The 23,125-nt window shown below is 42.5% G+C and overlaps 1 long non-coding RNA gene across 1 annotated transcript in view; it reads right to left on the reverse strand.

The window, feature by feature from the left end:
* Window positions 1-2,924: 2,924 nt before the first annotated feature.
* Window positions 2,925-23,125, reverse strand: part of LOC148093844 (uncharacterized) — a 28,895-nt gene continuing 8,694 nt past the window's right edge. Inside the window, exon 3 of the long non-coding RNA XR_015714059.1 lies at window positions 2,925-2,976. This is a non-coding gene — a long non-coding RNA (uncharacterized LOC148093844). The remainder of the gene's footprint in view (window positions 2,977-23,125) is intronic.

The following is a 23,125-nucleotide window of genomic DNA, read 5'->3' on the forward strand; positions in this document are numbered from 1 at the left end:
ATTGGTAGCATTTATGGAGCAAAATACGCCATTCTTGTTTAGAATGTTTAAGATAACTTGTTTCCTAAATATTTCCAACCTAGGGTAGGGTTCTTTTATTTACTTTATTTCTTCCACATTCCAACTAGACATTGTACTAGTTGTCAAACTAGGTGTGGATTATATAGGAGTGAAGATTGGCATAGAGGGGAGGAACAAGTGTACATGCAGAGAAGAGATAGGCTTTCCACCTGTGTGTGAAATTTAATTAAGCTTCAAAGCTTAAATGTGTGAGGGCCCTGCTTACTACCCTGGAGTGTATGTATAATAAGTAAGATTTTGAAACAGCCAAAGCTCTGGCTATCCTAGCATCTTGTTGGCCCTTACATAATCTCCCCAGAGATTGTTTGGATTGTTTTTGTGTGGTGGTTTTCAAGTTTGATTTGGTTTGGTTTTAAACCGTCTAGCATGGAGAGGAATTTGTGATCTGGTATAGATAGATAGGAACTTGGCTGAAGCATACTGGCAGATAATTCCAAAAATGACCTCTCTAGCAGAGTAACAGATAAGGGGAAGTAGGCTCTTATGGAATGCCTTCTTCCGAGAGTTTTATACAAAACAGGATTCTTCCCTGATGAAACAGAGCTGTTTCTTTAGTTCCAAACTCTAAAAACAGGTTGAAGTATCAGTACAGTAGTATTTCTGCTTAGGTGCATGATCTTAAGTGAATAATCTTAAGTGAATAACTAGGCCATTTCTTCTGGAGAGAGTGGTGAATATATTGAGGGGGGGAAAACACCCTTTATGCCCCTAATTCTGGTCATTTATGTTTGTGTATAAATCAACACCTTATTAATGAAAAATACAAAACTCTTTTGGTTTCCTTTGTTTGGGTGATAACAGAACAAAACTATCATCTGCTACCCTTGTAACCCAGAATTCCTACCTAGTTTAGGAGAAACAAGTAGGGGCATGAGTCTCATTGCAAAGAATTAGCTGCTTGAATACAACTCAACAAAGGAATTAAACAGAAAATAGTTACTTCGTTTTTTTAAATATCTAAAGGTGAGATAAGCTAACATCTGTCACGTATGAAAAACATGAAAACCCTGATTTTGTTATTTTAGATCACTCTTTGTTTATGACTACTAGAACTTAGTCACAATTCATCTGACCTTTTGGAGTATAACGCTCACATAGGAGAATGAATGGCTGCCTGTGTTATTAGCTCACAAAATTGACAATCCGTTGTTTCTTTGGTAAACTAATGATTAAAGCAACCAATTTGTCTGATCTAGGAGCTTTCAGAGACTGCTTGGGATTTTTATTGGGCCTAAGATTCACTAGTCTAGACTTTGTTTGCTGGAGATTTTTAGAGATTTCCAAAAACTAGAACAAAGAAGTGACTATTTACTACTTCCGTCAGATGTTGAGAGGAGAAGCTTACTTATCTGACACCCACTTTTTGAGATCATACCCTCCCTTTGGAATGTGAACAGTGTAAGATAAAGACTTGAATAGCCTATCTTAATTTCATTTACAGTCAGGTGTTATGGTTAAAGGTTAAATACAGAGGTGTTTCAGAACCTTAGTCCAGAGCCTCTGAGTCCTACATTTTGATCTTATGCAGGGCTTCCAGATTCTACCCCAAAGAGAGGATTTGCTTTTTAGAAGATTGCCTTTCTCTATAAGGGTTCTAGAAGTGCCAATGTGATTTGCAAATGTTATTACCAGGAATAAACAAATGCAAGTAATAAGGGATGTTTAGCTCTCCTGGTAGGTGTACCTGAGCTAAACAAGGAGAGTATGTAGATTTAATTTCAAATAATGCACCGCAATACCCTTTCATTGGTGAGGCAGAAGAGTAGCTGCTTGCGTTAGTCTCTTAGACAAAATGTACATACCTATACTGGCATTCTTAAGAGTCCTTTACTTGTACTTTTCACAATTCACATTAAGCTCCAAAGTAGGTAGAAACCAAGGAGATAACATTATACTCTTTTAAAGATACAGGCTATAAAAATCAAGTTGATGTGTATACCATATTTTAAATGATCGAAGCAGGACTAGCCTTGCAAAGAAGAGACCTCTTAGAAAACATTCATTTCTGATATCAACAGAATGGGTAGAATAAGGAAAACTACCTAAATTCCATGAGAAAAATATTGTAGCGATGGCTCATTCTTTTGATCCCTGTCTTCCTGGTACTGTTAAGCTTCAGAACATATTCGTATCCTACTTCAGAACATATTCGTATCCTACTTTACAGTCATGGCCTTTTAGAGGCCACTGAAGACATTAACCTGTTCATACCAGCAGTCTCAGCTGACCTTCTGTTCCAGCCATACCAGTCTGAAGAATGTAGACCTGTGTATGAACAGGGCATTTGGCCTTTACAAAGCCATTCTACTGCCTGGTAGAACTCACTTAACTTTTATAAACTCAGTAACTGGTGAGACATGTAAAATCTAAGATTGTATATTACTAGGAAGATCAGCATCCTAGGCCAACAGTAACCCTAGAGAACAACCATATAGTCAGCAGATAGGTATTTGTGTTTACCTTAATTAAAGACTGTTTCATATGAAACTAAAATAGTGTAAGAACCTTTGAGGAAATGTGAAGAAAAGATGATTAGTTTTATAATATATAACACACACATATTATAGATAGAAAGGAAATCTGGGCTGTAGAGAAAAGCTATGTATGAATCCAACCATGCCTCTTAATGTTTAGTAAAATACTTACTGAAATAAAGTATATGCTTTCTTGGTTCATCTGTTTTGGTTTTATTTCCTCGGCTTTGGATTAAGGTTTTCCTTTGGCAGGGTTATTTAGGTCTTTGTGTTGGTTTTCTCTAGAGTAGAATGTTATAGCACAGGTGCAAATTGAAAGTGATGGAACATGTTGATCTTTCGGTTAGAAGCTCTATTGAGATATCCTTTTGTTGAATTGGAGATTTCAACAGAAGAGCCTGTGTTTCAACTTTACAAAACCCTTGAAAAATAAGCATTAATATGGTTCCTCTAGGTATGAAACTCTGATACCCACCTATCATATCACATATACTCTTAAAGCTGGAAGGGAGCTTAAAGAGCACCTAATCCAAAATTTCACCTTACATATGAAGAAACAGGCCCTGAACAAATGTGCACGTTTGTTTGTTTTTTAAGTAATGAGACTGATAAACACAAAATTCAAGGTAGTGGTTATCTCTAGGGGAGAAGCCAGAGGGTTGGGATCAGGAAAAAGTACAATGTATTCATAGTATTCTGTTTATTAAGTTGGGTGGTGGGTTTCCCAGGGTTTATCTTATACTTCATATGTATGTATCAAATGCTATATAATTTTAAAACATTTAAGAGTAATTGCTAAAATTGTTGTACAGTGTTTACTGTAGGCAAGCCACTGTTCTTGCTTAGCATTTCACATATTTTAATCCAGAGGAGGAGTGGAGAACAGGCCTTTACAATTTTATCTTTGCCGAGGATACACAGCTTGTCAGTAGTGAGCTGTGACCATAATGTGGGACTTCCGCTTTCTAATTTACTGCTTTTGGCTTCTATAAGCACCCTGCTTCCCTAAATGTTGATTTTGTACTCAGCCTCTCATTCTTTCAGGTTATGAGCTCCTTTCTGAACTCCTTTCCATGTCTACCACCTTGGACTCCATGGTCAGCCATTTTAATAGCCTAAATTATCACCCTGGGTTCCCTTGACCCCACTGTTGTTCTACTTCACAAATTCCCAAGTCAAGTGAAATCCACTATCTCTTACTCTATTTTAGGTTATTGTGCATAGTGATAGAAAATCACATAAGTGTTCCAACTGACTCCACTGCAGATTCATGATTTCTTATGTCAGGCACTCGTTCCTATTGGTTTTTTTAGATTTACCTGGTTACCATTCACCCTTTGTATTGTTCTCAACTTTATAGTCTGTACTTCCCACCCCCACTTTCAGCCAATGGCTGTGCCTGTTACACTCTAGATAAAATACTGGTCATCAAGCTTCCTCTTTTTTCCATTTCTAGACTTAACTCTTACAGTATTGATCTTTTCCTTTATCTCAGAGATATACTTTGTCTCCAAGGCTAAGTCATCCTTTTACCTATACTATATCCCAATTTATTAGCTATCTATCGATACATGACAAGTTTCCTCAAAGCATAGTGGACTAAAACAATAATAAACATTTATTACCCTCACACTTTCAGACTGAGGCTGAAGGATTTGCTTCTAAGGTGGCTCATTTACATGTTTAGCAAGTCATTGTTGGTTGGTGGCAGAAGGCCTCAGTTCCTCCCCATGTGGGACTCTCCACAGCCTATTTGTCCTCACAATATGTCACCTGCCTTCCCCCAGAGTGCCTAAGAGCAAGGTGAGAGCTGTAAATTCTTTTATGACCTAACTTCAGAAGTCACACTCCATCGTTTCCACAATATGCTTTTGGTTACACTGGTGAGTCTTTTCATTATGGGAGGGGACTTCACAGGAGCATGAATATCAGGAGGCAGGGATCATTGTGGCCATCTTGGTAGCTGGCTATCACACCCAACTTCTATCCTCCAATATCTTCCGTAAGTTATTCCCTCTTTTCTCTTAACTTTAATTCTGTTTCTCTTTAACTTTTTTCTTTATATGTATTACATTTTTATTACATTTTTCATTAATAAATGGGTTATCTTCTTAGATGTTTAACTCTTTAAGCTACAAAAATGCTAAGGTTACATTCCTTTTTTTAAAGAAACACATACCCTGTCCTCTGTATCAGTCAGGGTTCCATTGCAGAAAACAATCCATATGAGCTTGTCTCAGCAGGAAGGGGGAAAGTGTTACAGGGAATTAAATGGATCACAGAATTGTTAGGAAGGCTTGAAGAAACAAACTCAAGACTGAATTTCCAAAAGTAACTCCCAAAGGCTGCTCAGGGAGCTGTTACTTCTTCTACAGTTAGGAAGCTGCCACTGCAGCTCCCAGTTCAAGAAGCACAATATCTCTGCTGCTGTCAGCAACCCCATAGAGATGCCCTGCACCCTGTCTGAACCCCTGCTGGCTCCAGAATCCAAGTGATACACTAGTGCATCTCATAGGCAAAATTTAAATCACATCTGAACCTCCCCCCCCCCCCCGCCCCCAGCTACAGGGGAATGTGGAAAATGTAGTTTTTAGCTTTCCAACTTCTAGAGGAACCCACATGTTCAGTAAACCAATACACAGAACCCTCCACACTCCCCCTTGAGCCATTGCCTGCTTATTTCTTCCCTTCAGTGCTGGCATTTCTTGCAAGAGTTGTCTGTACTAGATCTCCAGTCCTTGCTTACTCCTTAATCCATTGCAAATGTCTACTCTGTCTTCACCGTCGCCACTCAACCTCCTCATTTCCAAGACCAGTGGTCTGTTTTAGTCCTATTCCCTGAAGCATTCACAAAGCAGTAGATTATTTCTTATAATACTTGTGAGAGGAGCCATATCAATGTTATGCACAAAATACTTAAGACCATTTGCCTCAATCAGGCCTTGGACTTGGAGGTGCTTAGAGCCTTCAGCTGCCACTTAGAACTGTTCTTCATAATGTCACTGTTCACTCAGTTTTTTCAGAATTCCCTCACATTCAGTTAGCCACCAAATCTTGGTATTTCAATACCAGAAATGACTACTGAAATCAACCAGTTCTTTGTTTCTCCGCTGCGACTGTCCTATTTCAAATCGTCATCCTTGCCTGAACTATTGAGCAACCTCCTAAGTAGTCTTTTAGCCATTAGGTTTTCCCCATTTCAGTTTATTCTCCACCTGCCTTAACATAGCGCTCAAGGTACTTAGAAATCTGTACCCAGTTTACCTAATAATAGCAAACGCTTTTTCAGCTTTTAACATGTGCCAAGCACTATACAAAGTACTGTATATGCATTGTTAATTTAATTCCACATAACCCCATGAAATACATAATATTAGGTCTCCATTGGTAAATAAAAAAAACTGAGGGCCTGGCCAGGCATGGCTCAGCTGTTGAGCGTCAACCCAGGATCCAGGTGATCGGGGTTCAATTCCTGGTCAGGGCACATTCCCGGGTTGCGGGCTCGATCCCCAGTTGGGGGTGTGCAGGAGGCAGCTGATCAGTGACTCTCATCATTGATGTTTCTATCTCTCTATCCCTCGCCTTTCCTCTTTATGAAATCAATAAAGATGTATTTTTTAAAAAAAAATAAAGAGCCCAGCCGGGCGTGGCTCAGTGGTTAAAGCGTTGACCTAGGATCCAGGCAATCAGGGTTCGATTCCCGGTCAGGGCACATGCCCGGATTACGGGCTGCAGCCGATCAATGACTCTCTCATCATTGTTTCTATTTCTCTCTCCCTCTCCTTTCCTCTCTCTGAAATCAATAAAAGATATATTTTTTAAAAATAATAATAAAATAAAAAATAAATAAAAAAGAAAACTGAGGATCATATTCAATACAAGGTTTGACCAGAGTTACTTAGTTACTGTATGGAGGAACCATAATTGCAGTCAGGCCAGCTACCCCCAAACACAGTATTATTATTCCCACTACATTTTATAATTGATGAGAGAGTCATCATTGATCTGCTGCCTCCTGCACACCCCCGACTGCGGATCGAGCCCGCAACCCGGGCACGTGCCCTGACTGGGAATCGGAACCATGATCTCCTGGATCCTAGGCCGATGCTCAACTGCTGAGCCACATCCAGCCAGGCCACGTTGTACTCTTTAATGACCATACCTTCACACTCTTGTTTCCTAGAATGTACATGTTCCCTAAAATGCACATGTTCCCTCCCTTCCCAACACTTTTCTGCTTAGCATATTCCACCTTCAAGTTCCAACTCAAATGTTGCCTCCTTGGGTAACTTTTAATTTTTCAATTGTTGACATTCAGTATTTTATATTAGTTTCAAGTGTACAGCATAATGGTAGACACATATAATTTACAAGTGATCCCCCTGGTAATTCTAGTAACTACCTAGCACCATACATAGTTATTACAATATTACTGACAATATTTTCTATGCTGTACTTTACATCCCCATGACTATTTTATAGCTACCAATTTGTACTTCTTAATCACGTCCCTTTTTTCACCCAGCCTCCCAAGGTCCCCCAATCTGGCAATATCAGTTTGTTCTCTGTATCTATGAGTCTATTTCTGTTTTTTCATTTATTTTGTTCTTTAGATTCCACATATAAATGAAGTTATACGGTATTTGTCTTTCTCTGTCCAACGGATTTCACTTAGCATAATACTCTCTAGGTCCATCCACATTGTCATAAATGGTAAGATTTATTTTTTATTTTTTTAATTTATTTTTTTATTTTTTTTGTCTTTTTATTGATTTCAGACAGAAGAAAGGAGAGGGAGAGAGAGATAGAAACATCAATGATGAGTCACTCATCAGCTGCCTCCTGCACACCCCCAACTGAGGATGAAGCCCGCAACCCAGGCATGTGCCCCGACCAGGAATCAAACCCCGATCACCTGGAACCTGTGTCAACGCTCAACCGCTGAGCCAGGCCCAGCCGGGCTATTTTTTTTTAATTTATCTTTATTGTTGAGAGTATTACATGTGTCCGGTTTTATTCCCCCAATTGACTCCCTCCACTTCGCTCCCACCCCCTCCCCAGGCCTTCACCCCATTGTTGACTGTGTCCATGGCTTATGCATATATGCATATAACTTCCTTGGTTAATCTTTTCCCACCCTCCACCCCCTTCCCTCTTTCCTCTGAAATATGATCGTCTGTTACATGCGTCAATGTCTCTGGATCTATTTAGTTCATCAGATTCTTTTGTTCATTAGCTTCTTCTTAAAGAAGGCCCTTCAACTTTTCCTGTAGTGCTGGTCTGGTGGTGATGAACTCCTTTAGCTTTTTCTTATCTGCAAAGCCCTTTATCTGACCTTCAATTCTAAATGATAGCTTTGCTGGGTAGAGCAATCTTGGTTGTAGTTTCATGCTTTTCATCACTTTGAATATTTCTTGCCACTCCTTTCTGGCCTGCAAGGTTCATGTTGAGAAATCAGCTGACAGTCATATGGGTGCTCCTTTGTAGGTAACTAACTGTTTTTCTCTTGCAGCTTTTAAAATTCTTTCTTTGTCTTTAACTTTTGGCATTTTTATTGGTGTGGGCCTCTTAGGGTTCCTCTTGTTTGGGACCCTCTGTGCTTCCTGGACTTGTAAGTCTGTTTCTTTCCCCAGGTAGGGGAAGTTTTCTGTCATTATTTTTTAAAATAGGTTTTCAATTCCTTGTTCTCTTTCTTCCCCTCTGGTACCCCAATAATACAAATGTTGGGCCTCTTGAAGTTGTCCCAGAGGCTCCTTATACTATCTTCATATTTCTGGATTCTTTTTTCTTTTTGCTCTTCTGGTTGGGTGTTTTTTGTTTCCTTATGTTCCAAATTGCTGATTTGATTCTCAGCATCCTCTACTCTACTGTTGACTTCTTATAAATTATTCTTCGTTTCAGTTCGTGTAGCCTTCATTTCAAATTGGTACTGTATTATGTTATCGATTTTCTCAGTTATTTCCATAATAGTATGCTTAAACATCCTTATAAACAAGATTCTGAACTCTGTCAGCTTGCTTGGATCTATTTCATTTAGTTCCTCTTCTAGAGATTTCTTCTGTTCTTTGTGACATGTTTCTTTGCCTCCACATTTTGGCTGCTTCCAGGTGTTTGTTTCTATGTATTAGGTAGAGCTGCTATGTCTCCTGGAATTTGTAGAGTGACTTTGTGTAGTAGGTGTCCTGTAGGGTCCAGTGGCTCATCCTCCCCAGTCACCTGAGCTGGGCCTTGTAGGTGTTCCCCTGTGTGGGCTGTGTGCACTGTCCTGTTGTAGTTGAGCCTTGGTTGCTGTTGGCATCACTGGGAGGAATTGACCCCCAGACCAATCAGCTTCAGGACCAGCTGCAACTACAGCCAAAGAGCTGCTGTGCTGGAGACACCCCTGTGGAGCAGGATTTACTTCAGTGGGGCTTTGGTGTTCACCAAGTGTATCCCTTGAGTGTGTCACTCATGGATGTGGTAGGGTTGTAATCCAGCGTGGTCGAGTCTGACCACCAGGTGCACTGTCTCTGGGGCCTCCCAGGAGGTACAAAGTCGGCCTCTGCCAGTGCCTTGCCCAGGGCCACCCAGCATGAGCTACAGAGCAAACCGTAGTTGGCTGCTACTTGCGCTGAGCTTGGAAGTGTCCAGAAGAGGCCAAAGTATGAACCAGTGCAGGCTGTCACTAGTGCCAGGCCTGGGGCCACTTATCAAGTCATATGGGGCGTGCTGCTGCTTGTTTGAGAGATTTTAGGAAAGTCCTAAGCTTGAGGCTCCAGAGGCCACTTGCACAGAAAAGCCCCTGGAAATGGCCTGGATGAGCTGCAGGTGGGGAGGGGCGGGGCCTCCGGGAATCACGAAGCGGGGCCAAAGGTGTGAGTCAGGCGCTGGAGATTCAAGCATGGCGCTGGAGATTCAAGCATGGCGCCTGCCTGCTGGCTGTGTGCAGGGAGGACTCACCAAAGGAGCAATGGCCTCTGCCAGCTCTTCTGCCTGGGGAAAAAGCTGCCCCTCCACCTGTCGCCCCCATTTCAGGCAGGTTAGTTCCTCCCCAAGTGTCCCAGGCTCCTTTCAAGCTGCTGCCCGGCGCTGGGGCTCAGAGGGAGCCCATCTGAGTGAGTCCATGCGCGGGCCCTTTAAGAGGAAAGCCTGGGCCTGGCCGGGCGTGGCTCAGCGGTTGAGCTCCGACCTAGGATCCAGGCAATCGGGGGTTCGATTTCCGGACAGGGCACATGCCCGGGTTGTGGGTTGCAGCCAATCAATGACTCTCATCATTGATGTTTCCATCTCCTTCCTCTCTCTGAAATCAATAAAGATATATTTAAAAGTAATAATAATAAAATATAAAAAATTTAAAAAAAGAGGAAAGCCTAGGACTCCCGCATCCTCCAGGACCCTCAGCCACAGTCCCCACTGGTTTTTACAGCCCAAAGTTGTGGGGACGTCTATTCCCAGCCCTGGAGCCCTGGGCTAGGAGCTTGATCTGAGGCTGGGACCCCTCACTCCTCCAGGAAACCTCTGCCACCAAGATGCCCCTCTGGGCTTTAAACCACAGCACCAGGTGTGGGCCCGCTACTGAGTCTCCGGGATTCAGCCCCAATCCGCCCGTGTCTCTGCCCCTCCTACCAGTCCGGATGGTTCTTCAGTTCCCTGGTTGTAGGGCTTCTGTTCAGCTGGATTTCAGGAGGTTCTGAGTGATGATGGTTCTGTATTTTCGTTGTAATTTTGATGTGGTTGCAGGAGACGGTGGGTACAGCTGTTAACCTACGCCGCCAACTTGATATGTCCAAGGTTATTTTCTTTTATGGCCAAGTAATATTCCATTTTATATATGTACCACCTCTTCATTAGCCAATTGTCTGTTGATGGACACCTGAGTTGCTTCATGAACATAGGGGTGCACATATCTTTTCAAATTAGTGTTCTGGATTTCTTCAGATATTTACCTAGAAGTGGAATTGCTGGGTCATATAGTTCTATTTTTAATTTTTTGAGGAGTACCCATACTGTTTTCCACAGTAGCTGCACCAATCTGCATTACCACCAACAGTGCACAAGGGTTCCTTTTTCTCCACATTCTCGACAACACTTGTTTATTGATTTATTGATGACACCCATTGTGACTGGTGTGAGGTGATAGCTCATTGTGGTTTTAATTTGCATTTCTCTGATGGTTAGTGACATTGAGCATCTTTTCATAAGTCTATTGGCCATCTGTATGTCCTCTTTGGAGAAGTGTCTATTCAGGTCCTCTGCCCATTTTTTAATTGGATTGTTTGGTGTTTAGTTATATGAATTCTTTATAAATTTTGGATATTAGCCCCTTATTGGATGTATCATTGACAAATATTTTCTCCCATTCAGTAGGTTGTCTTTTCATTTTGTTGATGATTTCCTTTGCTGTGCAAAATCTTTTTAGTTTGATGTAGTCCCATTTGTTTTTGTTTTGTTTTGTTTTGTTTCCCTTGCCTGAGGAGATATATCAGAAAAAAATATTACTAAGAGAAATATAAAGGGGCTACTGCCTATGTTTTCTTCTATGAGTTTTATGATTGCAACTTTTACATTTAATTCTTTAATCCGTTTTGAGTTTATTCTTATATATGGTATAAGAAGGTGGTCTAGTTTATTTTTTTTGCTGGAGGAGCAGGTATATAGGAATGACTCCTAGAACACTAACAAACTAATCCAGCAAGGAAGTTCCAGCCTTTGGAATACTGACTTTGAGAACATAGCACCGTAGATACTATTAGGGATCAGGAAGCTGCCACAAACAGTACCACAACATATATTGTACCAGACTTTTTTTAAAAATATGTCTTTATTGATTTCAGAGAGAAAGATAGAAACATCAGTGATGAGTGAATCATTGACTGGCTGCCTCCTTCACGCCCCCCACTTGGGATGAAGCCCACTACCTGGGCATGTGCCCTGACCGGTAAATGAACTGTGACCTCCTGGTTCATAGGTCAACGCTTAATGGCTGAGCCACAGCGGCTGGGCTGTATCAGACTTTTTGCAGGGCTACTGACCAATGTAAACATCCAAATGCATGGTCAGCAGAGAAAGGGAAAAGGAAACTGGATAATCAGTACCTGGAGCGTTCAGAGTTTGCTCTAGAGTGTGTTAGAGTTTTTCAATGTTTGTTTTTGTAATAAGATTGAGGTCAGCCTTTTTTTAAAAGCAAGTAAGTTACTTCAAAGTTCACAGAAAAAGGTACTATGCCAACCTCCCCCCAAAAAGCCAAAAACTTGTTGCTATAGTACCTGAGTACTAAGTCATGGGCAGGCAAAAACTACTTGAGAAAAGTGGTTATGAAAGCAGTTAAGAGAGGTAACATTGAACTGGGAGTTTGACAGACTTCTCTTGATTGTAAGAACAGCCCTGTGATGTTGGACACGTCAGTTAAACTTTCTTTACCTCATTTCTCTATGAAGTGAGGAGATTGAACTAGATGACCTCCATGGTTGGTACAACTGGAAAATTTTGTTTTTCTACTTATTCAATTGAAAAAAAGCATTTTAAAGTAAAGAGGAGGAAGATTCTGCAGCCATTTCTAGGGCTTGCTTTGCTTTTGATCATTCTGTAAAATTTTTCTGTCAACCTGAAAATACTCTCTGAGGCCATCCAGATGAGTGAGAGAAGCAGTGGGAAAAGAAAGTAACCTAGAAAGTTAAAGGGTTTTGACTTCACCATATTGAATCAAATATAGCCTTTTAAAACATGCAGAGCAACTGGAGCTCCCTAATTTCCCAGTTTGGGGTTTTGGTTAATCTGTCCCAGGAGTAAGAAATTTTTCAAAGAACCGTAACTGATTCTAGGAGCTAGAACGCTCATCACAACCTCAGAAGCCAGGCTTGTTATAAAAAGTGCATTAAAAGGCTGTTAGCCAGGCCAGGGATTAAATAGAGTTTTCCACAATGTCCCTGCCGCCTCCTTTGGGCTATATGAGGTGCTTGCTGTATTTTTTGGCCCCATTTTTTTTTTCTTCAAGACCTTCATTCTTGTGCTTCTCTGATGCAAACTGCTTTCCAGAACACCATTTCCAGACAAACCGAGGGTCAGTTTGCCAATACTGTTTTTTGTTGTTCTTTCCTTCAAAATAGGAAACAGCCAGCAGTGACTGGTGCTGTCTTCAGAGAATGCTGTGGTGTTACTGGAGCCATGTGCAACCCTTCATTTCTCCCCTGCTAAAATGCTTTCTTAGTTTGCTTCAGACTCTATCTTAGCCCTTGACTCTCCTCCCTTTACCCTGCCGCCTGCATTGTGCATTTCAGAAGGTGGACAAAAATAACATATCATTCTCAGCCCTCTCCAGTGGAGACTGCAGAATCACTAGGGCCAGTATGGCAAAACTGTACAGCCTTCATCAAACCTTTTGAAATAAGGGAAAAAGCCACTTACAACATGTAACATAGTCTTGTTTCTAAGGGCCTCTAACAGATAGGGAGGCCCTAGGACTGCCTCTCCTTGGTGTAAAAAAAAAAAAAAAAAGATCAGAGTGAATGAGCATCCTTTAGTTCTTAGCCAAGGATGATCCAAAGCCCAGTGTTACATCTATTGCTACAAGCAGCCAACTTAAATGGGATATACACATGAAGATTTGTTATAGTTAACAGCCCTACCCTCAGGCCATTTATACTCAAAGGCAGTGTTTCTCAAAACATAATCCAAATATCACCTACATCACAGTTACTTGGGTGCTTATTTTAAAATGCAGATTCCTGGGCTTTGGTCCAGATTTCCTGAATCGGATTATCTAGAAGCAGCACACTGGAATCTTTTTCACAATACACTTTTTTTTTAATCTTTACCCGAGGATATTTTTTCCATTGCTTATTCAGAGATACTGGAAGGCAGGGGAGAGAGACAGAGGAAGAGACATCGATTGGTTGCCTCCTGCAGGCTCCCAGACCAGGGCTGGGGATTGAGACTGCAACTGTGGTATGTGCCCTTGGCCAGAATTGAACCGGGACACTTCAGTCCCCAGGCCAGTGCTCTATCCACTGAGCCAAACCAACTAGGGTGTTTCAAAATGCACCTCATATAATTCTGATGCATAAAGTTTCTGCAACGACGTATCACTCTGAAGAAAGGCTTTTTTTTTTCAAAGGCATTTACAAGGAAGATAATTACACTGAGTTGTTAAAGACCCAAGTAGGTCCTTAAAAAATCTACACACTGCCTGGCTGGCATGACTCAGCAGTTGAGCATTGACCTATGATCCAGACGATCGTGGTTCCATTCCCAGTCAAGGCACATGCCTGGGTTTCGGTCTCAATCCCTAGTAGGGGGCGTGCAGGAGGCAACCAATCAATGACTCTCTCATCATTGATGTTTCTATCTCTCTCCCTCCCTCTCCCTTCTTCTCTCTGAAATCAATGAAGATAAATTTTAAAAACAAAATTACACTAATCACCAAGTAAAGAGTATAGCATAATAGTGATTAGAACATGAGGATAATAAAGGTACAGTATCTGAATCATACAATGATTTAAAGATACAAATGTGGAAAATGCATTTAAGTGTTTGTTTGTTTATTCATTGTTAATCCTCACCCACAACCCAGGTACATGCACTGGACCAGGAATCCAACTTTTGACCTTTTGGTGCTCGGGCTGATGCTCCAACCACTGAGTCACAACAGCCAGGGCACATTTAAGTTCTTAAGAGTGTTAACAGTAAGCACTCAATACATTTCAGCTATAATGCATAAACTGAGGATACCTAACACAGAGATGACATGAAGTGCATATAGCATAAGATTATCCCCTTATACTGTCTTAACTCCTTGACTTCTTCCTGTTAAGACAAAATTTGAGACATTTAAAGGGGATCCTTTCGGTCAAGGCTGGGCATCCAGAAAATAAAAAAGAAATTACTTTTTACTCAACCTGGGTAGATCAGACTGTCAGCTGAGAAAGGAGAGTAAATTTCTGGATCTGATTTGTTTTCCTAGCCCTATGTCCTCCATGAATTGAAACTGTATCCTGGTCAATTTTAAGGGTATTTATTGACATTGTCCAATTTCACCAATAAAGTATTAATTTGAGAGCTGTCCTGCTTAAGATGACCTTCACTTCTCAAGGTGTAGCCCTAGGGACTCTCAGGATTCCCTAGCCCATGGTTTCAACATGGACTGAATGATAGCTAATGGGTTCTAAAGGAGTTGTCTTTGCTAGTGAGATGGGAAGAGGAAAATGAAGAGAATGATATGAAAAAAACAGTAGAGATAAAAAACAAAACAAAAAACATTAGAGGACTCCCTCAGGCTCTCCCATATCTAAATCAGATAGGGACAGAGAGAAAAATAAGAGCAGTTCTTTAAGACTTATTTCTCCCTGCCCCTAAGGCCAACAGGGATCCTGTGATCTTTGTTTAAGTATGACCTCACTACCTGCTGTTTCTACCTGTGGGTATAGTTAACCAGGGTGAGGAGGGGCATAGATTTCGACCACCCTACACCTAGGGCAACTAGCTTCAGAGATGTTTTGAAAGGGAAATTGTACCCAGGTATCCCTACATTCAGTCTCTTGAAAAGGCAGTTTCCCAAGAGAGAAAACTGTAACTTCAACAGATTATGAGAAGGAAGAATTTAACCTTGAAATGAAGAGGGAGTATTGGTGAAGTTTTAGTTTCTATATTCTAAAGAAAGAGCTGAGACAGGGCTGTTGATCTTCTTGGTGACCAGCAGGTGGAGATGCAGTCTAAGGCTGCCTGGAACTGCTGTGGAAATAATTGGGCAATAGGTAGCTTCCAGAGTCTTTTGAAGCTTGTGGGGAGAGTAGGCAGGGTACCTTTGCTGCTTCCTAGTTCCTACTCAGCCTAACTCACATATGCCCCATTTCTCTTCCTTCCCTTTCTGAGAAACTTTGGCCTGAGACTGTCACCTGTCAGCTTCTGGTATCAGGCTAGGAAAAGGTGATACAAAGAACTCTATAGTGGAGTAAGGATGAGAAGAAGAGGGGGATCACAGAGACATTTAAAGCTCTTACCTAAAGTCCAGGAGGTCCTGTGCACAGATTTAGCACAGATTCTAGGTTGGCAATGAGATGTCCTTCCTGCCAATCTAGAACTGCCAGTATCTTTAAAATTGACACAAACCAGGACCAGCATAGGTATTCAGCCAGCCAGCCATCTAGCATCCATGGATGCCAGGCATCAAGTTAATGAATGCATGGATGGGTACCCTCCCTGCCAGTGGGCACTAGGCCATGACCACCAGTTGGGTACAGTCAGCCTGCCAACATGGAGGGCATCCCAAGGCACTGTGCCCATCAGCTTCCCTGCCACAAACTGAATGGAGCCCAGAACTTCTAATAACCCTCCTATATAGAGAGAAATAGACTCAGTTCCTCATTGAGAGCAACAGGAGAAAGAGAGGCAGGGAAAGGGAGTAATGCTCTATACCCAAAAACAAAAACAGAGGCTCTTTACCCTTCTGGGGGGGAGGGGGGGTGGAGTCTGGAAATGGACCTTTCTGAATATAACCCAGAATAAAGTTGGGAGTTAGTGGGATAAAAGGGAATATATGATGAAACTAAAGTGAAGGCAAGTGTGGCATGGTGGAAAGAGCTAACTTGGAATAAGGACACCTGGATTATATCCCACATTAGCTGTATGACCTTGGGCAAGGCATTTCTTTTCCCTGAGCCTCAATTTCCTTGTCTATAAAATGAGGACATTGGGCTAAATGGTACCTATAATATCTTCCTCCTCCAACATCTGCTATTCAATTTTGAGAAGTGATTGACTTTCTCTTCTTGAGGGTTACCAGTCTAGCACCCACAGAACCCCATGTGATCCCAGGCATAAGCTATGCCTAAGCTAAGGGAACCATGTACTAGAGGAGTGGGGGAAGTTAAAGTTCTGAGTTCACAATGTCCCTGCTCCCACACTAGGCACCCACCACCACAGGGATTTGAAGGTTAGAGGTCCAGACCTCCTGATTCTCTATATACTGACAGGCCAGAGGCTCTAGTCAACCATGTAACTAAGAGAATCTAAAGCTACCATGTCAAAAAGAAAATGATGCTCATCTGGGTAACATCCACTTATTAATAGAGTTTGGGTTTAATGTGGTTCTGTCTCTAATCTAATCTTCATTGCCCCCAGAGTTGTCCTTCCTCAGGCCCCTTCGTGCACATTCATATTCACAGTGGGATGACTCTGTTGGTCCTGGATGCCTGAGCAGTGTTTACCTGGTCCCTAGGAAAGGACCTGTGCCTGAATTTATCCTGTGAAGAGAAACATCCCTTTTCCTCCAGGCATTGTCTCACTTCCTTTGCCTAGGTGAGTTTCCATAGTATACTGGAAACTCCACATTTACCAAAACTTCCCTCTATACCCAGGCTTAAGAAAATATTCCACATAAGAATTGAGAACAGGCATTGGCCAGGTAGCTCACTTGGTTGGAGCATCATCCCAATAAACCGAGATAGTGGGTTCCATCCCAGTCAGGGCACATTAAAAAACCAGCCAATGAATGCATAAATAAGTGGAACAATAAATCAATATTTCTTTCTTTCTCTCTAAAAATCAATAATAAAAAATAATTTTAAAAAAGAATTGAGAACAGAGTTTTGGGAAACTCCAAAATGACAAATAATACCTGAGTTCTACTCCTTTGTCCTTACCTCCACCCTGGGAGATCTTAAATACCCTCAGGGAAGAAAAAATGATCAGAATATTCTGACTCATGAACATCTTGGTTTTCTCGTCCAGTTGTACTGTGCTGAATTTCAAGGGCAATGTCATTTCACCTCTTGTATTCCACAGATGTTTAAGTATGCTCTAATCTCCAATGCAGGGGCAGGGAGGTGGTTGATGCAATAACTTGAAGTAAAATAAGTACAAAACAAATGCTGCTTTCAAGGGATTTATAGACTATATTAGTTACCCATTGATGCATAACAAATTATTCCCAAACTTTAGTGGCTTAAAAGTAATTTAATTTCTTTGGGTCAGGAACTCAGAAGCAATGCAGTGGAGTAAATGCTATGACTTGTGAAATCTGGGGTACTGGGGAGGGAGCTTGAGGAAGGCTTTTAATGTATGTGTTCAGAACTGACTTATAAAATATATTCCATTCCATTCAGAAAGCATTTCAGACTTTGAATAGATTTCAGATTTATCAGACAGACTGAATGAGGCTTTAATATTTGCAGTTAACCACTGTGGTAGGTAATTGTACATTTAGTATATTAGTTTAATTCTCCCAACAAATCTGTGAGGAAGATATTATCCCCATTTTACAGATTAAAAATACTGAGACCCAGGGAAGTTAAGTAACTTGCCAGGGTCACATATCTATCAAGTGAGAGAGTCAGCATTCAAACCCAGGTCTTCTTTCCAGTATAATACATACCCTTCCTGTACAATTTAAAAGCACATTAACAAAAAGCAAACATTAGCATTAAAAATTTTATGGGCTTTGCTTTCATAAAATATTTGTAGTTGTTCCTATCATATGTATATCCAAATATATTCAATTTCTAAGTTGTACAAAGACTTTATAAATACCCTGTTATAATTATGTGTTAGACTGTGTAGTCCAGACTATGAATGCAGGAATTTAGAAGAGTGGGACATTACTGAGAGTTAGAATGAGCTGGAGAAACATATGCAGGGCTTGGGTGGGCCTTGATGAATGAAGACAGTACATTCCAGATACTGGAATCACAGGAACCAAGCTAGACTGGGCATATCAGTGAGATAATACTTAAACACTGAGACTCAAGCAACTGCAATAGAGGATGTATTTAAATGAAGCTTTTTTTTCTGTTTTTCAGGGATGGGAGAGCAGGGAGGCCTTCATGTCAGCTTACCCCCATTTCAGTGGCCCTCCCCTTTTCTTGGAAAAAATATATTTCAGCATTTCCAAGATCTTCCCTCCTCTGGTATTATCACACTGTCACTTTGCATATAAAGAAACATGTACAGGGTGGGGCAAACATGTACGGGTTTACAGTTGTGAATATGTGAAACACAGAGTTTATTTTTGTACTGTTTATTAATAATTTTACTTTTTCCATACGAACAACTGTAAACCTATTTTGCCCCACCCCGTATTGCTTTCCTCATGCGGGGTTACAACATTGTAACAACTGACACACACACACACAATTCTTGTTCCAGTAAAGCTTCCAGTCTAATGGGGATATAAGCAGAGAATTCATAGAACAGAATGGGGCAAACTTAGCTTAGCCCAAAATAAAAGCATCGTGGTTCTTATTAGATGTCTAAGTGCTTATAGTTATACCATGACGGGGCCAGGACAAACTCCTTTACATGGAAGAGAACACTAGGCATGGGTGGGATGGTCCCAGGCTGGATGAGGTTACTCATGCCCCCAAGTCCCTTTAGTCAATCCAGAACAGTCACCTGGAAAACCGCTCACAGAAGGGATACGTTTCCTCTGGAGGAACCCTGCCTCTCCTGCCTTACCCCCAAATGAGCATTGAGTGTGAAGCTGACAAAAGAAGGAAGCAGGACTGGCTATTGGGTCAGACAGGACCCAGCAACCTGGATCCCGGCCAGTGGAAAACACCATTGAGTAGCTTTCTCAACGCCCTGCCCTGATTTCCCCGCCCAACGTGCACACTCCGTCCTCATGCCTCCTGCTCCTGCATCACTGTGGTTAAGAGGTGTTGCACACCAGGAGAGCAACAGACCACCAAGTTTCTCCTAGAGTGAGAGGGAAGATCATCCAGACCCATCCCCGGTGGGGAAGGGCAAAAGAGCCGACATAGTGCAGGCCTTTGCGATCACTAGAGGAGGATGTTTCTTAATGAAAATCCAGGATACCCATCCCTCTAACCCCCACACCTTTTTCCTAGTGCTGCTTGCTGCTCCAGAAGGTACAGGGGTTTCTGTCAAAAGTGAACAACAGTTGGATGAGGGAAGAGTAGTGGGTGTGTCTATGTAGGTATCTGTGCCTCTAGGCACTTCTCTGTGGTTTTATTTGTGGGAGAGGGGAATTCAGCCCACTGGGTGTGGCTGTCCTTGTGTCCCAGGGGATAAGGAGTCTACAATTCAGTTCTGTTAAGATTTCCCGGCTCCTTGCCCTACCAGCCCTGACCTTGAACCCATTTCATAACACTAATGAGAACAGATTTGTATTCCCAGCAAATTCCCACTAATTCCAGTTTCCAACCACCCACTTCCAGCATCTTAGTCCCTCCCCCATGTCCACAGTCACTCCTCTGGCAGGATAGCTAGGATTTTGGCTGGGAACTGAGCTCAAAGAGGAATTGGGCAGTTGGGAGGTATGATTTAAGTGTCTGACTTCACCCCAGGCTGGAACCCAAACATATGGACCCTTCCCCCAAGTGCCCTTTTAGCAAATTTCCTTCTCAGAAAGCTCAGGCTTTTCTACCTGGTCAGAGGTCAACCAGGGGAACCACCCCATCTCCACTACCACCCCCTCCTCCACCACCACTACCACTCATACCGCCACCTCCTGCCTAGTAACGGAAGATTGCATTAACTTCACAATCACCAGAGGAGGCAAGATCCCCCTTTCAGCCCCAAACAATAAGGAAGTCCCACTACATATTTAATTTCCTTATCTCCTACTGTGCACCAGTAGTTGGTGGAAACAAATAGCAGCTAGTTTAATCAGAATTCTGCCTCTGGCCTTTCAAGATCCTTTTGCTGATTTAAGGTTCCTATCCAAAGACTTCTCAGAAGCATTCTCAAAGATATCAGATTGCCATTTTCTTCTGATTTGTAACACGTCGGTGACGTTAGTGTATATCTTCATCTCCCAGCTGTCAAGAGCTGGAAGGCCAGCACACCAACCCTCCCTTCAGCTAAGCCAGTCTGAACCCAGAGCCAGAAAAGATCTTCCTAAGAAGCAACAGTCCCCTACCTCCTTCCAGGGTCTTCCACCTTTACCAGTCAGAAAAGTCCTATTAGAAATCTAATTTCCCCTTTTCCTGCTTTTTCAGATTTCTCATCAAGCAAATGGACTTACTAACTTTAGAGGGTTGTTGTGAAGATTAAATAGGTAAATTGATGTGAAAGATATATAAAATGCTGCCTCATAGGATTATTTTGTGGTTAAATTAGGTAATATATGTAAAATACTTAGATTTGTACCTGGTATTTGTCAGGTGACATCGGCACATTTCTTCAAATGTTAATTTCTCTCATAATCCCTCAAAAACTGATGAGGGACCTGAGAGTTTGCCCTGCCTAGACATCTAGAACTCATACTCTCATTATAGCCTCCTTGAATGGGAAGCTGAGGTTCCTAGGTTTTAATTTCTGAAGGAACAGTTGAATGAATGAATGAGTTTTGTTCATTCACTTTTCTGGGATTGGGCTTGCCTGGCCTGGCTTCCTTCCCATCACCCCCTGCAGAGCCTTTCCCCCAGAGCCCTGAGCTCATCCTAGTTACCAAGTGTTTGTTTAGTCCTGGCCCCACACAAAGACTCCAGCCCCTACACTGGTTTTCCCCACTGAGTTCCTATATACAAATCTAAATGTGTTGGAGATGGAACCTCAGGGGTCATCTAGTTCAATTTCTTCAGTTTAGGAAAGACAAGATTAAGGGCCAGAAAAGGGCAGAGTCTTGCTCAAGCTGGAACTTCTAAGTCAAGTACCTGGATCCATCCCATGGGGTCCCTGTCTGCTTCAGGGCTAGAATTCTCAACCCCTTCTTCCTTTCTCCCCCTCACTGGGTAGAATAAATCACTATTTTTAACTGCCTGGAACATAAGAAAAGGCTGGAAAAGGGCCCAAGGAAGTCCCTCCACACATCCCCTGTGGGATCTTTCATTCTCCCAGCTCATCCCTAACTCTTATTTTGGCCTCTTCTTGTATCCCTCCCACCCTTCCCCAACCAGTCACACTTATTTGGCTTCTGTGCTAACCTACGTATCATTTGCATGTCACTCAACAGTAGATTTGTTTTAAAATGTTTTTGTTTTTTTAAAACATGGGTCATTGGCTCTCTGGGAGTGTTTAGTCTGAATCCATGCAAACACCCAAGGGTCCATAGTGGGTCACATTTGAGTGGCAGCTTCTGTGAGCATCACGACCCCATAAGCCACTTGGGCATTCCTTATGCCTCTGATAGTGAGGCTCAAGAACTGCACAGACAAAGTGAGCAAGTTGATTTCTCCTAAAGTGAAGCCAAATTGCTTGGGTTTGAATCCAGCTTTTCCACTTACCCTGGGCAAGTTACTTAACCAAGTCTCTCTGCTTCAGTTTCCTTATCTTACCAGCTAGGTTAACAGCACCTCCCTCATAGAGTGGCAGTGCCAATTAAATGAGTTAATACATATAAAACTCTTAAAATACATAGCATGTATTATATGTGTAATGACAGTATAATATGTATAATAATATATATTATATAGTATGTATAATAATAGGGTATGCTATTATTATGGAAAAGACAATAACTCCAGGAAGCCATGCCTCCACGCCCATCCCCATACATACCTAGGTCATGTGGCCTTATTCCCCTCTCTTCCTGAGATCCCATTACCCTTCTCCAAACCTGCCCACCTGTCCCCTGTGCAGTCTTACCCTTACCCAGCTCCCTTTCTCCCCCCAGGGCCCAAAGCTAGGTGTGGGGGGAAGAAAGCAGGAAAGGAAGGAAAATGTGGCCATTTTAGGGCAGAGGAGCTGTTACAGGGGAGAGGGAGTGGGGGCAACAGGGGAGTGGACCCAGAGATGGGAGGCTCCTTATTGGGAAAGGCCTCTGTCTGATTCTGTGAGACAGAGGCCAGGCCTGGGCACTCAGCCAAGTCCAAAGAGCGGGCCCCAGGCCCTCATCCTGGCCCCAAAGCCAGCACCAGTGAAGAAACTAGATGCTCAGTTGTTTCGGGCCCTTCTCCACACAGTCACAGCACCCGGTCCTCTGCCTCAAACCCACCCCTTTTGCCTAAACCTTTGTGACCATTAAAGTAGCTACAACTAGGAGTATGACTTCCTTGGGTATGTGTGTATTGAGGAGTGGGAGGGGCTCCTGCCTTGGCTGTGTCTAGGACACTGCCCACCACCCACAACCCTCACTACCTCCCCACCCACGTCCAACTCTGTAAGCTCCTCCTACAGGAATTCAGCCAGTTCTGGGGAGACGACTGCAAGTGAGGGGGGGCCCCAAGGGTGAGTAACGGTTCCCTTGAGGATGGGGTGCCCATGACTAATCAATGAGAGAGTGAGAGAGGAAACTTACATTCCTTGACTTGTAGGGCAGTGGATGGAGGTGGGAGGTGGGGCAGGCAGGGGCAGACTGAGGCAAGGACAGCCAAGTAGGGACACAGAGAGGGAAGTGAGGCTAGGGTGAGGATGGTTGTGTCTCTCCAGCCTATTCTCTCCACATCCCAGGCTGAAGGAGAGGCAGTCCCCAGGTAACCAAACTCCTGGCTCCCTGCTTTGTTCAGAGCACCTCCCATCCTCTGAGCCACTCCATAGTTCATTCAGGCCTAAGCTACTGACCTTGAGTGAGTTGGAGGGACACACTGGCATCTCATTTGCTTCCTCTGCCCCTATTCCCACTCATCTAGGGGTCCCCTTTCCCAGAAGACCCGGCTTGGAAAAAATCCTCTGTGCCAGACTAGGAGCTGTGCATAAGA

This window comes from Miniopterus natalensis, chromosome 2 (genome assembly GCF_054644295.1).
Source record: "Miniopterus natalensis isolate mMinNat1 chromosome 2, mMinNat1.hap1, whole genome shotgun sequence".
NCBI lineage: Eukaryota > Metazoa > Chordata > Mammalia > Chiroptera > Miniopteridae > Miniopterus > Miniopterus natalensis.